Source organism: Amia ocellicauda, unplaced genomic scaffold (genome assembly GCF_036373705.1).
Source record: "Amia ocellicauda isolate fAmiCal2 unplaced genomic scaffold, fAmiCal2.hap1 HAP1_SCAFFOLD_80, whole genome shotgun sequence".
Classification (NCBI taxonomy): Eukaryota; Metazoa; Chordata; class Actinopteri; order Amiiformes; family Amiidae; genus Amia; species Amia ocellicauda.
Window position 1 is genome coordinate 47912 of NW_027103006.1, and position 16280 is coordinate 64191.

At 43.6% G+C, this 16280-nt stretch overlaps 13 non-coding genes and 1 pseudogene across 13 annotated transcripts; all 14 read left to right on the forward strand.

The window, feature by feature from the left end:
- Positions 1-436: 436 nt before the first annotated feature.
- Positions 437-555, forward strand: LOC136743680 (5S ribosomal RNA). The gene has a single exon (XR_010815734.1). It is a non-coding gene; the product is annotated as a 5S ribosomal RNA (ribosomal RNA).
- Positions 556-1610: 1055 nt separating this feature from the next.
- LOC136743481 (5S ribosomal RNA) lies at positions 1611-1729 on the forward strand. Its single transcript, XR_010815541.1, has one exon. It is a non-coding gene; the product is annotated as a 5S ribosomal RNA (ribosomal RNA).
- Positions 1730-2795: 1066 nt separating this feature from the next.
- Positions 2796-2914, forward strand: LOC136743544 (5S ribosomal RNA). Its single transcript, XR_010815603.1, has one exon. It is a non-coding gene; the product is annotated as a 5S ribosomal RNA (ribosomal RNA).
- A 1066-nt stretch (positions 2915-3980) lies between these two features.
- On the forward strand, positions 3981-4099 carry LOC136743511 (5S ribosomal RNA). The gene has a single exon (XR_010815570.1). It is a non-coding gene; the product is annotated as a 5S ribosomal RNA (ribosomal RNA).
- Positions 4100-5157: 1058 nt separating this feature from the next.
- On the forward strand, positions 5158-5276 carry LOC136743691 (5S ribosomal RNA). Its single transcript, XR_010815745.1, has one exon. It is a non-coding gene; the product is annotated as a 5S ribosomal RNA (ribosomal RNA).
- Positions 5277-6331: 1055 nt separating this feature from the next.
- On the forward strand, positions 6332-6450 carry LOC136743586 (5S ribosomal RNA). Its single transcript, XR_010815643.1, has one exon. It is a non-coding gene; the product is annotated as a 5S ribosomal RNA (ribosomal RNA).
- A 1055-nt stretch (positions 6451-7505) lies between these two features.
- Positions 7506-7624, forward strand: LOC136743587 (5S ribosomal RNA). The gene has a single exon (XR_010815644.1). It is a non-coding gene; the product is annotated as a 5S ribosomal RNA (ribosomal RNA).
- A 1055-nt stretch (positions 7625-8679) lies between these two features.
- LOC136743645 (5S ribosomal RNA) lies at positions 8680-8799 on the forward strand. Its single transcript, XR_010815699.1, has one exon. It is a non-coding gene; the product is annotated as a 5S ribosomal RNA (ribosomal RNA).
- Positions 8800-9855: 1056 nt separating this feature from the next.
- Positions 9856-9974, forward strand: LOC136743594 (5S ribosomal RNA). The gene has a single exon (XR_010815650.1). It is a non-coding gene; the product is annotated as a 5S ribosomal RNA (ribosomal RNA).
- A 1066-nt stretch (positions 9975-11040) lies between these two features.
- LOC136743703 (5S ribosomal RNA) lies at positions 11041-11159 on the forward strand. Its single transcript, XR_010815756.1, has one exon. It is a non-coding gene; the product is annotated as a 5S ribosomal RNA (ribosomal RNA).
- Positions 11160-12215: 1056 nt separating this feature from the next.
- LOC136743714 (5S ribosomal RNA) lies at positions 12216-12334 on the forward strand. Its single transcript, XR_010815766.1, has one exon. It is a non-coding gene; the product is annotated as a 5S ribosomal RNA (ribosomal RNA).
- Positions 12335-13389: 1055 nt separating this feature from the next.
- Positions 13390-13508, forward strand: LOC136743650 (5S ribosomal RNA). Its single transcript, XR_010815704.1, has one exon. It is a non-coding gene; the product is annotated as a 5S ribosomal RNA (ribosomal RNA).
- A 1066-nt stretch (positions 13509-14574) lies between these two features.
- LOC136743720 (uncharacterized) lies at positions 14575-14683 on the forward strand (annotated as a pseudogene).
- Positions 14684-15749: 1066 nt separating this feature from the next.
- On the forward strand, positions 15750-15867 carry LOC136743666 (5S ribosomal RNA). Its single transcript, XR_010815720.1, has one exon. It is a non-coding gene; the product is annotated as a 5S ribosomal RNA (ribosomal RNA).
- The last annotated feature ends 413 nt before the right edge of the window (positions 15868-16280 follow it).

Here is a 16280-nt window from a genome sequence, read left to right on the forward strand (position 1 = left end):
GCAACCTCAGCAAAAATGATTCTTCTACTTTCAAAACAAAATGACAACAGGATGAATGCACACACTTGAAAATACAATACATGCAATGTTATGCATCATAGTGATGCAACCTCCTTTCAGTTTCATACTGCATGTCAATTGAAATCCTTACTGAAATGCACACCTTCTCAAGATTGCGCTTGACTGGCGTGTCAGGCACTCAATTACAGCTGTTTTATCAAGACAATGTGTTCGTTTTGTAATATATAGTTCCGGTCTGGTGTGGCACCCCAGCTAACGCACAACGTTGCCACAACGTTTCGTGTTAGCAGGGACTGTCTGCGGCGCGCTGGTGTGTCCCGGACTTTAGAGTAGAGAGACAGTTCAACTGCAAGTATGAGCGGCAGAAACGGATATTGCCTTCCCTTTAAGTAGAGCGTCAGGGACAGCCTCCCTGGCTTACGGCCATACTAGCCTGAATACGCCCGATCTCGTCCGATCTCGGAAGCTAAGCAGGCTCGGGCCTGGTCAGTACTTGGATGGGAGACCGCCTGGGAATACCAGGTGCTGTAAGCTTTTGCATCTTTTACACACCAGAGGGCGACAAATCACGAGTTTTAACTTTGGATACACGCAATTTCATCATTATTTCAGATTTGACTTCCCCAAATACACAGGCATACAATAGATCTTGTTCTCCAACGTAAACGGTCCCTAGTAACTAGGGTACATTCGTAAATAAATTGAGCATCATGGCTAGAAGTGACTAAATGTTGCCTAATCTTTCTCATCGAGAAATTACACAATTACAGCAACACAAAAAGGAACTCCACCGGACAAAGTTCAGTGCTCACAAGGAGCCTCATTCAACACACACGGTTCCATTCCCATTCATGCAAAGCACGAAAGTGTAAAACTTGGGAACATACTTGAGAGCAAAGATCACATTCAATCTCATTCAAGGCACGGATGTGAATGCAACGGGATGAAATTACTGAAATGATGCCTGCCCTCGAACTGTGATGATGGACTACCCGACTCGCCAATAATATTGGGTTCTGGTGTATTGAAATACAGGAGCTGCTGGATTTGTGTGTTTTCTTACCCCCTCACCATAGTTTGTCAAATGTTTAAACAACTGAACTTATATTCAAGGTTTGTTTCTCTTCATATGTTTTACTGGTTTACATTTGTCTCAGCAACCTGTTGAATGATTCTTCTGCTTTCAAAACAAAATGACAACAGGATGAATGCACACACTTGAAAATACAATACATGCAATGTTATGCATCATAGTGATGCAACCTCCTTTCAGTTTCATACTGCATGTCAATTGAAATCCTTACTGAAATGCACACCTTCTCAAGATTGCGCTTGACTGGCGTGTCAGGCACTCAATTACAGCTGTTTTATCAAGACAATGTGTTCGTTTTGTAATATATAGTTCCGGTCTGGTGTGGCACCCCAGCTAACGCACAACGTTGCCACAACGTTTCGTGTTAGCAGGGACTGTCTGCGGCGCGCTGGTGTGTCCCGGACTTTAGAGTAGAGAGACAGTTCAACTGCAAGTATGAGCGGCAGAAACGGATATTGCCTTCCCTTTAAGTAGAGCGTCAGGGACAGCCTCCCTGGCTTACGGCCATACTAGCCTGAATACGCCCGATCTCGTCCGATCTCGGAAGCTAAGCAGGCTCGGGCCTGGTCAGTACTTGGATGGGAGACCACCTGGGAAAACCAGGTGCTGTAAGCTTTTGCATCTTTTACACACCAGAGGGCGACAAATCACGAGTTTTAACTTTGGATACACGCAATTTCATCATTATTTCAGATTTGACTTCCCCAAATACACAGGCATACAATAGATCTTGTTCTCCAACGTAAACGGTCCCTAGTAACTAGGGTACATTCGTAAATAAATTGAGCATCATGGCTAGAAGTGACTAAATGTTGCCTAATCTTTCTCATCGAGAAATGACACAATTACAGCAACACAAAAAGGAACTCCACCGGACAGAGTTCAGTGCTCACAAGGAGCCTCATTCAACACACACGGTTCCATTCCCATTCATGCAAAGCACGAAAGTGTAAAACTTGGGAACATACTTGAGAGCAAAGATCACATTCAATCTCATTCAAGGCACGGATGTGAATGCAACGGGATGAAATTACTGAAATGATGCCTGCCCTCGAACTGTGATGATGGACTACCCGACTCGCCAATAATATTGGGTTCTGGTGTATTGAAATACAGGAGCTGCTGGATTTGTGTGTTTTCTTACCCCCTCACCATAGTTTGTCAAATGTTTAAACAACTGAACTTATATTCAAGGTTTGTTTCTCTTCATATGTTTTACTGGTTTACATTTGTCTCAGCAACCTGTTGAATGATTCTTCTGCTTTCAAAACAAAATGACAACAGGATGAATGCACACACTTGAAAATACAATACATGCAATGTTATGCATCATAGTGATGCAACCTCCTTTCAGTTTCATACTGCATGTCAATTGAAATCCTTACTGAAATGCACACCTTCTCAAGATTGCGCTTGACTGGCGTGTCAGGCACTCAATTACAGCTGTTTTATCAAGAGAATGTGTTCGTTTTGTAATATATAGTTCCGGTCTGGTGTGGCACCCCAGCTAACGCACAACGTTGCCACAATGTTGCCACAACGTGGCGTGTTATCAGGGACTGTCTGCGGCGCGCTGGTGTGTCCCGGGCTTTAGAGTAGAGAGACAGTTCAACTGTAAGTATGAACGGCAGAAACGGATATTGCCTTCCCTTTAAGTAGAGCGTCAGGGACAGCCTCCCTGGCTTACGGCCATACTAGCCTGAATACGCCCGATCTCGTCCGATCTCGGAAGCTAAGCAGGCTCGGGCCTGGTCAGTACTTGGATGGGACACCGCCTGGGAATACCAGGTGCTGTAAGCTTTTGCATCTTTTACACACCAGAGGGCGACAAATCACGAGTTTTAACTTTGGATACACGCAATTTCATCATTATTTCAGATTTGACTTCCCCAAATACACAGGCATACAATAGATCTTGTTCTCCAACGTAAACGGTCCCTAGTAACTAGGGTACATTCATAAATAAATTGAGCATCATGGCTAGAAGTGACTAAATGTTGCCTAATCTTTCTCATCGAGAAATGACACAATTACAGCAACACAAAAAGGAACTCCACCGGACAAAGTTCAGTGCTCACAAGGAGCCTCATTCAACACACACGGTTCCATTCCCATTCATGCAAAGCACGAAAGTGTAAAACTTGGGAACATACTTGAGAGCAAAGATCACATTCAATCTCATTCAAGGCACGGATGTGAATGCAACGGGATGAAATTACTGAAATGATGCCTGCCCTCGAACTGTGATGATGGACTACCCGACTCGCCAATAATATTGGGTTCTGGTGTATTGAAATACAGGAGCTGCTGGATTTGTGTGTTTTCTTACCCCCTCACCATAGTTTGTCAAATGTTTAAACAACTGAACTTATATTCAAGGTTTGTTTCTCTTCATATGTTTTACTGGTTTACATTTGTCTCAGCAACCTGTTGAATGATTCTTCTGCTTTCAAAACAAAATGACAACAGGATGAATGCACACACTTGAAAATACAATACATGCAATGTTATGCATCATAGTGATGCAACCTCCTTTCAGTTTCATACTGCATGTCAATTGAAATCCTTACTGAAATGCACACCTTCTCAAGATTGCGCTTGACTGGCGTGTCAGGCACTCAATTACAGCTGTTTTATCAAGAGAATGTGTTCGTTTTGTAATATATAGTTCCGGTCTGGTGTGGCACCCCAGCTAACGCACAACGTTGCCACAATGTTGCCACAACGTGGCGTGTTATCAGGGACTGTCTGCGGCGCGCTGGTGTGTCCCGGGCTTTAGAGTAGAGAGACAGTTCAACTGTAAGTATGAACGGCAGAAACGGATATTGCCTTCCCTTTAAGTAGAGCGTCAGGGACAGCCTCCCTGGCTTACGGCCATACTAGCCTGAATACGCCCGATCTCGTCCGATCTCGGAAGCTAAGCAGGCTCGGGCCTGGTCAGTACTTGGATGGGAGACCGCCTGGGAATATCAGGTGCTGTAAGCTTTTGCATCTTTTACACACCAGAGGGCGACAAATCACGAGTTTTAACTTTGGATACACGCAATTTCATCATTATTTCAGATTTGACTTCCCCAAATACACAGGCATACAATAGATCTTGTTCTCCAACGTAAACGGTCCCTAGTAACTAGGGTACATTCATAAATAAATTGAGCATCATGGCTAGAAGTGACTAAATGTTGCCTAATCTTTCTCATCGAGAAATGACACAATTACAGCAACACAAAAAGGAACTCCACCGGACAAAGTTCAGTGCTCACAAGGAGCCTCATTCAACACACACGGTTCCATTCCCATTCATGCAAAGCACGAAAGTGTAAAACTTGGGAACATACTTGAGAGCAAAGATCACATTCAATCTCATTCAAGGCACGGATGTGAATGCAACGGGATGAAATTACTGAAATGATGCCTGCCCTCGAACTGTGATGATGGACTACCCGACTCGCCAATAATATTGGGTTCTGGTGTATTGAAATACAGGAGCTGCTGGATTTGTGTGTTTTCTTACCCCCTCACCATAGTTTGTCAAATGTTTAAACAACTGAACTTATATTCAAGGTTTGTTTCTCTTCATATGTTTTACTGGTTTACATTTGTCTCAGCAACCTCAGCAAAAATGATTCTTCTACTTTCAAAACAAAATGACAACAGGATGAATGCACACACTTGAAAATACAATACATGCAATGTTATGCATCATAGTGATGCAACCTCCTTTCAGTTTCATACTGCATGTCAATTGAAATCCTTACTGAAATGCACACCTTCTCAAGATTGCGCTTGACTGGCGTGTCAGGCACTCAATTACAGCTGTTTTATCAAGACAATGTGTTCGTTTTGTAATATATAGTTCCGGTCTGGTGTGGCACCCCAGCTAACGCACAACGTTGCCACAACGTTTCGTGTTAGCAGGGACTGTCTGCGGCGCGCTGGTGTGTCCCGGACTTTAGAGTAGAGAGACAGTTCAACTGCAAGTATGAGCGGCAGAAACGGATATTGCCTTCCCTTTAAGTAGAGCGTCAGGGACAGCCTCCCTGGCTTACGGCCATACTAGCCTGAATACGCCCGATCTCGTCCGATCTCGGAAGCTAAGCAGGCTCGGGCCTGGTCAGTACTTGGATGGGAGACCGCCTGGGAATACCAGGTGCTGTAAGCTTTTGCATCTTTTACACACCAGAGGGCGACAAATCACGAGTTTTAACTTTGGATACTCGCAATTTCATCATTATTTCAGATTTGACTTCCCCAAATACACAGGCATACAATAGATCTTGTTCTCCAACGTAAACGGTCCCTAGTAACTAGGGTACATTCGTAAATAAATTGAGCATCATGGCTAGAAGTGACTAAATGTTGCCTAATCTTTCTCATCGAGAAATTACACAATTACAGCAACACAAAAAGGAACTCCACCGGACAAAGTTCAGTGCTCACAAGGAGCCTCATTCAACACACACGGTTCCATTCCCATTCATGCAAAGCACGAAAGTGTAAAACTTGGGAACATACTTGAGAGCAAAGATCACATTCAATCTCATTCAAGGCACGGATGTGAATGCAACGGGATGAAATTACTGAAATGATGCCTGCCCTCGAACTGTGATGATGGACTACCCGACTCGCCAATAATATTGGGTTCTGGTGTATTGAAATACAGGAGCTGCTGGATTTGTGTGTTTTCTTACCCCCTCACCATAGTTTGTCAAATGTTTAAACAACTGAACTTATATTCAAGGTTTGTTTCTCTTCATATGTTTTACTGGTTTACATTTGTCTCAGCAACCTGTTGAATGATTCTTCTGCTTTCAAAACAAAATGACAACAGGATGAATGCACACACTTGAAAATACAATACATGCAATGTTATGCATCATAGTGATGCAACCTCCTTTCAGTTTCATACTGCATGTCAATTGAAATCCTTACTGAAATGCACACCTTCTCAAGATTGCGCTTGACTGGCGTGTCAGGCACTCAATTACAGCTGTTTTATCAAGACAATGTGTTCGTTTTGTAATATATAGTTCCGGTCTGGTGTGGCACCCCAGCTAACGCACAACGTTGCCACAACGTTTCGTGTTAGCAGGGACTGTCTGCGGCGCGCTGGTGTGTCCCGGACTTTAGAGTAGAGAGACAGTTCAACTGCAAGTATGAGCGGCAGAAACGGATATTGCCTTCTCTTTAAGTAGAGCGTCAGGGACAGCCTCCCTGGCTTAGGGCCATACTAGCCTGAATACGCCCGATCTCGTCCGATCTCGGAAGCTAAGCAGGCTCGGGCCTGGTCAGTACTTGGATGGGAGACCACCTGGGAAAACCAGGTGCTGTAAGCTTTTGCATCTTTTACACACCAGAGGGCGACAAATCACGAGTTTTAACTTTGGATACACGCAATTTCATCATTATTTCAGATTTGACTTCCCCAAATACACAGGCATACAATAGATCTTCTTCTCCAACGTAAACGGTCCCTAGTAACTAGGGTACATTCGTAAATAAATTGAGCATCATGGCTAGAAGTGACTAAATGTTGCCTAATCTTTCTCATCGAGAAATGACACAATTACAGCAACACAAAAAGGAACTCCACCGGACAGAGTTCAGTGCTCACAAGGAGCCTCATTCAACACACACGGTTCCATTCCCATTCATGCAAAGCACGAAAGTGTAAAACTTGGGAACATACTTGAGAGCAAAGATCACATTCAATCTCATTCAAGGCACGGATGTGAATGCAACGGGATGAAATTACTGAAATGATGCCTGCCCTCGAACTGTGATGATGGACTACCCGACTCGCCAATAATATTGGGTTCTGGTGTATTGAAATACAGGAGCTGCTGGATTTGTGTGTTTTCTTACCCCCTCACCATAGTTTGTCAAATGTTTAAACAACTGAACTTATATTCAAGGTTTGTTTCTCTTCATATGTTTTACTGGTTTACATTTGTCTCAGCAACCTGTTGAATGATTCTTCTGCTTTCAAAACAAAATGACAACAGGATGAATGCACACACTTGAAAATACAATACATGCAATGTTATGCATCATAGTGATGCAACCTCCTTTCAGTTTCATACTGCATGTCAATTGAAATCCTTACTGAAATGCACACCTTCTCAAGATTGCGCTTGACTGGCGTGTCAGGCACTCAATTACAGCTGTTTTATCAAGACAATGTGTTCGTTTTGTAATATATAGTTCCGGTCTGGTGTGGCACCCCAGCTAACGCACAACGTTGCCACAACGTTTCGTGTTAGCAGGGACTGTCTGCGGCGCGCTGGTGTGTCCCGGACTTTAGAGTAGAGAGACAGTTCAACTGCAAGTATGAGCGGCAGAAACGGATATTGCCTTCTCTTTAAGTAGAGCGTCAGGGACAGCCTCCCTGGCTTAGGGCCATACTAGCCTGAATACGCCCGATCTCGTCCGATCTCGGAAGCTAAGCAGGCTCGGGCCTGGTCAGTACTTGGATGGGAGACCACCTGGGAAAACCAGGTGCTGTAAGCTTTTGCATCTTTTACACACCAGAGGGCGACAAATCACGAGTTTTAACTTTGGATACACGCAATTTCATCATTATTTCAGATTTGACTTCCCCAAATACACAGGCATACAATAGATCTTCTTCTCCAACGTAAACGGTCCCTAGTAACTAGGGTACATTCGTAAATAAATTGAGCATCATGGCTAGAAGTGACTAAATGTTGCCTAATCTTTCTCATCGAGAAATGACACAATTACAGCAACACAAAAAGGAACTCCACCGGACAGAGTTCAGTGCTCACAAGGAGCCTCATTCAACACACACGGTTCCATTCCCATTCATGCAAAGCACGAAAGTGTAAAACTTGGGAACATACTTGAGAGCAAAGATCACATTCAATCTCATTCAAGGCACGGATGTGAATGCAACGGGATGAAATTACTGAAATGATGCCTGCCCTCGAACTGTGATGATGGACTACCCGACTCGCCAATAATATTGGGTTCTGGTGTATTGAAATACAGGAGCTGCTGGATTTGTGTGTTTTCTTACCCCCTCACCATAGTTTGTCAAATGTTTAAACAACTGAACTTATATTCAAGGTTTATTTCTCTTCATATGTTTTACTGGTTTACATTTGTCTCAGCAATCTGTTGAATGATTCTTCTGCTTTCAAAACAAAATGACAACAGGATGAATGCACACACTTGAAAATACAATACATGCAATGTTATGCATCATAGTGATGCAACCTCCTTTCAGTTTCATACTGCATGTCAATTGATATCCTTACTGAAATGCACACCTTCTCAAGATTGCGCTTGACTGGCGTGTCAGGCACTCAATTACAGCTGTTTTATCAAGACAATGTGTTCGTTTTGTAAAATATAGTTCCAGTCTGGTGTGGCACCCCAGCTAACGCACAACGTTGCCACAACGTGGCATATTAGCAGGGACTGTCTGCGGCGCGCTGGTGTGTCCCGGGCTTTAGAGTAGAGAGACAGTTCAACTGTAAGTATGAACGGCAGAAACGGATATTGCCATCCCTTTAAGTAGAGCGTCAGGGACAGCCTCCCTGGCTTACGGCCATACTAGCCTGAATACGCCCGATCTCGTCCGATCTCGGAAGCTAAGCAGGCTCGGGCCTGGTCAGTACTTGGATGGGAGACCGCCTGGGGAATACCAGGTGCTGTAAGCTTTTGCATCTTTTACACACCAGAGCGCGACAAATCACGAGTTTTAACTTTGGATACACGCAATTTCATCATTATTTCAGATTTGACTTCCCCAAATACACAGGCATACAATAGATCTTGTTCTCCAACGTAAACGGTCCCTAGTAACTAGGGTACATTCGTAAATAAATTGAGCATCATGGCTAGAAGTGACTAAATGTTGCCTAATCTTTCTCATCGAGAAATGACACAATTACAGCAACACAAAAAGGAACTCCACCGGACAAAGATCAGTGCTCACAAGGAGCCTCATTCAACACACACGGTTCCATTCCCATTCATGCAAAGCACGAAAATGTAAAACTTGGGAACATACTTGAGAGCAAAGATCACATTCAATCTCATTCAAGGCACGGATGTGAATGCAACGGGATGAAATTACTGAAATGATGCCTGCCCTCGAACTGTGATGATGGACTACCCGACTCGCCAATAATATTGGGTTCTGGTGTATTGAAATACAGGAGCTGCTGGATTTGTGTGTTTTCTTACCCCCTCACCATAGTTTGTCAAATGTTTAAACAACTGAACTTATATTCAAGGTTTGTTTCTCTTCATATGTTTTACTGGTTTACATTTGTCTCAGCAACCTGTTGAATGATTCTTCTGCTTTCAAAACAAAATGACAACAGGATGAATGCACACACTTGAAAATACAATACATGCAATGTTATGCATCATAGTGATGCAACCTCCTTTCAGTTTCATACTGCACGTCAATTGAAATCCTTACTGAAATGCACACCTTCTCAAGATTGCGCTTGACTGGCGTGTCAGGCACTCAATTACAGCTGTTTTATCAAGACAAATGTGTTCGTTTTGTAAAATATAGTTCCGGTCTGGTGTGGCACCCCAGCTAACGCACAACGTTGCCACAACGTGGCATATTAGCAGGGACTGTCTGCGGCGCGCTGGTGTGTCCCGGGCTTTAGAGTAGAGAGACAGTTCAACTGTAAGTATGAACGGCAGAAACGGATATTGCCATCCCTTTAAATAGAGCGTCAGGGACAGGCTCCCTGGCTCACGGCCATACTAGCCTGAATACGCCCGATCTCGTCCGATCTCGGAAGCTAAGCAGGCTCGGGCCTGGTCAGTACTTGGATGGGAGACCGCCTGGGAATACCAGGTGCTGTAAGCTTTTGCATCTTTTACACACCAGAGCGCGACAAATCACGAGTTTTAACTTTGGATACACGCAATTTCATCATTATTTCAGATTTGACTTCCCCAAATACACAGGCATACAATAGATCTTGTTCTCCAACGTAAACGGTCCCTAGTAACTAGGGTACATTCGTAAATAAATTGAGCATCATGGCTAGAAGTTACTAAATGTTGCCTAATCTTTCTCATCGAGAAATGACACAATTACAGCAACACAAAAAGGAACTCCACCGGACAAAGTTCAGTGCTCACAAGGAGCCTCATTCAACACACACGGTTCCATTCCCATTCATGCAAAGCACGAAAGTGTAAAACTTGGGAACATACTTGAGAGCAAAGATCACATTCAATCTCATTCAAGGCACGGATGTGAATGCAACGGGATGAAATTACTGAAATGATGCCTGCCCTCGAACTGTGATGATGGACTACCCGACTCGCCAATAATATTGTGTTTTGGTGTATTGAAATACAGGAGCTGCTGGATTTGTGTGTTTTCTTACCCCCTCACCATAGTTTGTCAAATGTTTAAACAACTGAACTTATATTCAAGGTTTGTTTCTCTTCATATGTTTTACTGGTTTACATTTGTCTCAGCAACCTGTTGAATGATTCTTCTGCTTTCAAAACAAAATGACAACAGGATGAATGCACACACTTGAAAATACAATACATGCAATGTTATGCATCATAGTGATGCAACCTCCTTTCAGTTTCATACTGTATGTCAATTGAAATCCTTATTGAAATGCACACCTTCTCAAGATTGAGCTTGACTGGCGTGTCAGGCACTCAATTACAGCTGTATTATCAAGACAATGTGTTCGTTTTGTAATATATAGTTCCGGTCTGGTGTGGCACCCCAGCTAACGCACAACGTTGCCACAATGTTGCCACAACGTGGCGTCTTAGCAGGGACTGTCTGCGGCGCGCTGGTGTGTCCCGGGCTTTAGAGTAGAGAGACAGTTCAACTGTAAGTATGAACGGCAGAAACGGATATTGCCTTCCCTTTAAGTAGAGCGTCAGGGACAGCCTCCCTGGCTTACGGCCATACTAGCCTGAATACGCCCGATCTCGTCCGATCTCGGAAGCTAAGCAGGCTCGGGCCTGGTCAGTACTTGGATGGGAGACCGCCTGGGAATACCAGGTGCTGTAAGCTTTTGCATCTTTTACACACCAGAGCGCGACAAATCACGAGTTTTAACTTTGGATACACGCAATTTCATCATTATTTCAGATTTGACTTCCCCAAATACACAGGCATACAATAGATCTTGTTCTCCAACGTAAACGGTCCCTAGTAAATAGGGTACATTCGTAAATAAATTGAGCATCATGGCTAGAAGTGACTAAATGTTGCCTAATCTTTCTCATCGAGAAATGACACAATTACAGCAACACAAAAAGGAACTCCACCGGACAAAGATCAGTGCTCACAAGGAGCCTCATTCAACACACACGGTTCCATTCCCATTCATGCAAAGCACGAAAGTGTAAAACTTGGGAACATACTTGAGAGCAAAGATCACATTCAATCTCATTCAAGGCACGGATGTGAATGCAACGGGATGAAATTACTGAAATGATGCCTGCCCTCGAACTGTGATGATGGACTACCCGACTCGCCAATAATATTGGGTTCTGGTGTATTGAAATACAGGAGCTGCTGGATTTGTGTGTTTTCTTACCCCCTCACCATAGTTTGTCAAATGTTTAAACAACTGAACTTATATTCAAGGTTTGTTTCTCTTCATATGTTTTACTGGTTTACATTTGTCTCAGCAACCTGTTGAATGATTCTTCTGCTTTCAAAACAAAATGACAACAGGATGAATGCACACACTTGAAAATACAATACATGCAATGTTATGCATCATAGTGATGCAACCTCCTTTCAGTTTCATACTGCATGTCAATTGAAATCCTTACTGAAATGCACACCTTCTCAAGATTGCGCTTGACTGGCGTGTCAGGCACTCAATTACAGCTGTTTTATCAAGACAAATGTGTTCGTTTTGTAAAATATAGTTCCGGTCTGGTGTGGCACCCCAGCTAACGCACAACGTTGCCACAACGTTTCGTGTTAGCAGGGACTGTCTGCGGCGCGCTGGTGTGTCCCGGGCTTTAGAGTAGAGAGACAGTTCAACTGTAAGTATGAACGGCAGAAACGGATATTGCCTTCCCTTTAAGTAGAGCGTCAGGGACAGCCTCCCTGGCTTACGGCCATACTAGCCTGAATACGCCCGATCTCGTCCGATCTCGGAAGCTAAGCAGGCTCGGGCCTGGTCAGTACTTGGATGGGAGACCGCCTGGGAATACCAGGTGCTGTAAGCTTTTGCATCTTTTACACACCAGAGCGCGACAAATCACGAGTTTTAACTTTGGATACACGCAATTTCATCATTATTTCAGATTTGACTTCCCCAAATACACAGGCATACAATAGATCTTGTTCTCCAACGTAAACGGTCCCTAGTAACTAGGGTACATTCGTAAATAAATTGAGCATCATGGCTAGAAGTGACTAAATGTTGCCTAATCTTTCTCATCGAGAAATGACACAATTACAGCAACACAAAAAGGAACTCCACCGGACAAAGATCAGTGCTCACAAGGAGCCTCATTCAACACACACGGTTCCATTCCCATTCATGCAAAGCACGAAAGTGTAAAACTTGGGAACATACTTGAGAGCAAAGATCACATTCAATCTCATTCAAGGCACGGATGTGAATGCAACGGGATGAAATTACTGAAATGATGCCTGCCCTCGAACTGTGATGATGGACTACCCGACTCGCCAATAATATTGGGTTCTGGTGTATTGAAATACAGGAGCTGCTGGATTTGTGTGTTTTCTTACCCCCTCACCATAGTTTGTCAAATGTTTAAACAACTGAACTTATATTCAAGGTTTGTTTCTCTTCATATGTTTTACTGGTTTACATTTGTCTCAGCAACCTGTTGAATGATTCTTCTGCTTTCAAAACAAAATGACAACAGGATGAATGCACACACTTGAAAATACAATACATGCAATGTTATGCATCATAGTGATGCAACCTCCTTTCAGTTTCATACTGCATGTCAATTGAAATCCTTACTGAAATGCACACCTTCTCAAGATTGCGCTTGACTGGCGTGTCAGGCACTCAATTACAGCTGTATTATCAAGACAATATGTTCGTTTTGTAATATATAGTTCCGGTCTGGTGTGGCACCCCAGCTAACGCACAACGTTGCCACAACGTTTCGTGTTAGCAGGGACTGTCTGCGGCGCGCTGGTGTGTCCCGGACTTTAGAGTAGAGAGAGAGTTCAACTGCAAGTATGAGCGGCAGAAACGGATATTGCCTTCCCTTTAAGTAGAGCGTCAGGGACAGCCTCCCTGGCTTACGGCCATACTAGCCTGAATACGCCCGATCTCGTCCGATCTCGGAAGCTAAGCAGGCTCGGGCCTGGTCAGTACTTGGATTGGAGACCGCCTGGGAATACCAGGTGCTGTAAGCTTTTGCATCTTTTACACACCAGAGGGCGACAAATCACGAGTTTTAACTTTGGATACACGCAATTTCATCATTATTTCAGATTTGACTTCCCCAAATACACAGGCATACAATAGATCTTGTTCTCCAACGTAAACGGTCCCTAGTAACTAGGGTACATTCGTAAATAAATTGAGCATCATGGCTAGAAGTGACTAAATGTTGCCTAATCTTTCTCATCGAGAAATGACACAATTACAGCAACACAAAAAGGAACTCCACCGGACAAAGTTCAGTGCTCACAAGGAGCCTCATTCAACACACACGGTTCCATTCCCATTCATGCAAAGCACGAAAGTGTAAAACTTGGGAACATACTTGAGAGCAAAGATCACATTCAATCTCATTCAAGGCACGGATGTGAATGCAACGGGATGAAATCACTGAAATGATGCCTGCCCTCGAACTGTGATGATGGACTACCCGACTCGCCAATAATATTGGGTTCTGGTGTATTGAAATACAGGAGCTGCTGGATTTGTGTGTTTTCTTACCCCCTCACCATAGTTTGTCAAATGTTTAAACAACTGAACTTATATTCAAGGTTTGTTTCTCTTCATATGTTTTACTGGTTTACATTTGTCTCAGCAACCTGTTGAATGATTCTTCTGCTTTCAAAACAAAATGACAACAGGATGAATGCACACACTTGAAAATACAATACATGCAATGTTATGCATCATAGTGATGCAACCTCCTTTCAGTTTCATACTGCATGTCAATAGAAATCCTTACTGAAATGCACACCTTCTCAAGATTGCGCTTGACTGGCGTGTCAGGCACTCAATTACAGCTGTTTTATCAAGAGAATGTGTTCGTTTTGTAATATATAGTTCCGGTCTGGTGTGGCACCCCAGCTAACGCACAACGTTGCCACAATGTTGCCACAACGTGGCGTGTTAGCAGGGACTGTCTGCGGCGCGCTGGTGTGTCCCGGGCTTTAGAGTAGAGAGACAGTTCAACTGTAAGTATGAGCGGCAGAAACGGATATTGCCTTCCCTTTAAGTAGAGCGTCAGGGACAGCCTCCCTGGCTTACGGCCATACTAGCCTGAATACGCCCGATCTCGGAAGCTAAGCAGGCTCGGGCCTGGTCAGTACTTGGATGGGAGACCGCCTGGGAATACCAGGTGCTGTAAGCTTTTGCATCTTTTACACACCAGAGGGCGACAAATCACGAGTTTTAACTTTGGATACACGCAATTTCATCATTATTTCAGATTTGACTTCCCCAAATACACAGGCATACAATAGATCTTGTTCTCCAACGTAAACGGTCCCTAGTAACTAGTGTACATTCGTAAATAAATTGAGCATCATGGCTAGAAGTGACTAAATGTTGCCTAATCTTTCTCATCGAGAAATGACACAATTACAGCAACACAAAAAGGAACTCCACCGGACAAAGTTCAGTGCTCACAAGGAGCCTCATTCAACACACACGGTTCCATTCCCATTCATGCAAAGCACGAAAGTGTAAAACTTGGGAACATACTTGAGAGCAAAGATCACATTCAATCTCATTCAAGGCACGGATGTGAATGCAACGGGATGAAATTACTGAAATGATGCCTGCCCTCGAACTGTGATGATGGACTACCCGACTCGCCAATAATATTGGGTTCTGGTGTATTGAAATACAGGAGCTGCTGGATTTGTGTGTTTTCTTACCCCCTCACCATAGTTTGTCAAATGTTTAAACAACTGAACTTATATTCAAGGTTTGTTTCTCTTCATATGTTTTACTGGTTTACATTTGTCTCAGCAACCTGTTGAATGATTCTTCTGCTTTCAAAACAAAATGACAACAGGATGAATGCACACACTTGAAAATACAATACATGCAATGTTATGCATCATAGTGATGCAACCTCCTTTCAGTTTCATACTGCATGTCAATAGAAATCCTTACTGAAATGCACACCTTCTCAAGATTGCGCTTGACTGGCGTGTCAGGCACTCAATTACAGCTGTTTTATCAAGAGAATGTGTTCGTTTTGTAATATATAGTTCCGGTCTGGTGTGGCACCCCAGCTAACGCACAACGTTGCCACAATGTTGCCACAACGTGGCGTGTTAGCAGGGACTGTCTGCGGCGCGCTGGTGTGTCCCGGGCTTTAGAGTAGAGAGACAGTTCAACTGTAAGTATGAACGGCAGAAACGGATATTGCCTTCCCTTTAAGTAGAGCGTCAGGGACAGCCTCCCTGGCTTACGGCCATACTAGCCTGAATACGCCCGATCTCGTCCGATCTCGGAAGCTAAGCAGGCTCGGCCTGGTCAGTACTTGGATGGGAGACCGCCTGGGAATACCAGGTGCTGTAAGCTTTTGCATCTTTTACACACCAGAGGGCGACAAATCACGAGTTTTAACTTTGGATACACGCAATTTCATCATTATTTCAGATTTGACTTCCCCAAATACACAGGCATACAATAGATCTTGTTCTCCAACGTAAACGGTCCCTAGTAACTAGGGTACATTCGTAAATAAATTGAGCATCATGGCTAGAAGTGACTAAATGTTGCCTAATCTTTCTCATCGAGAAATGACACAATTACAGCAACACAAAAAGGAACTCCACCGGACAAAGTTCAGTGCTCACAAGGAGCTTCATTCAACACACACGGTTCCATTCCCATTCATGCAAAGCACGAAAGTGTAAAACTTGGGAACATACTTGAGAGCAAAGATCACATTCAATCTCATTCAAGGCACGGATGTGAATGCAACGGGATGA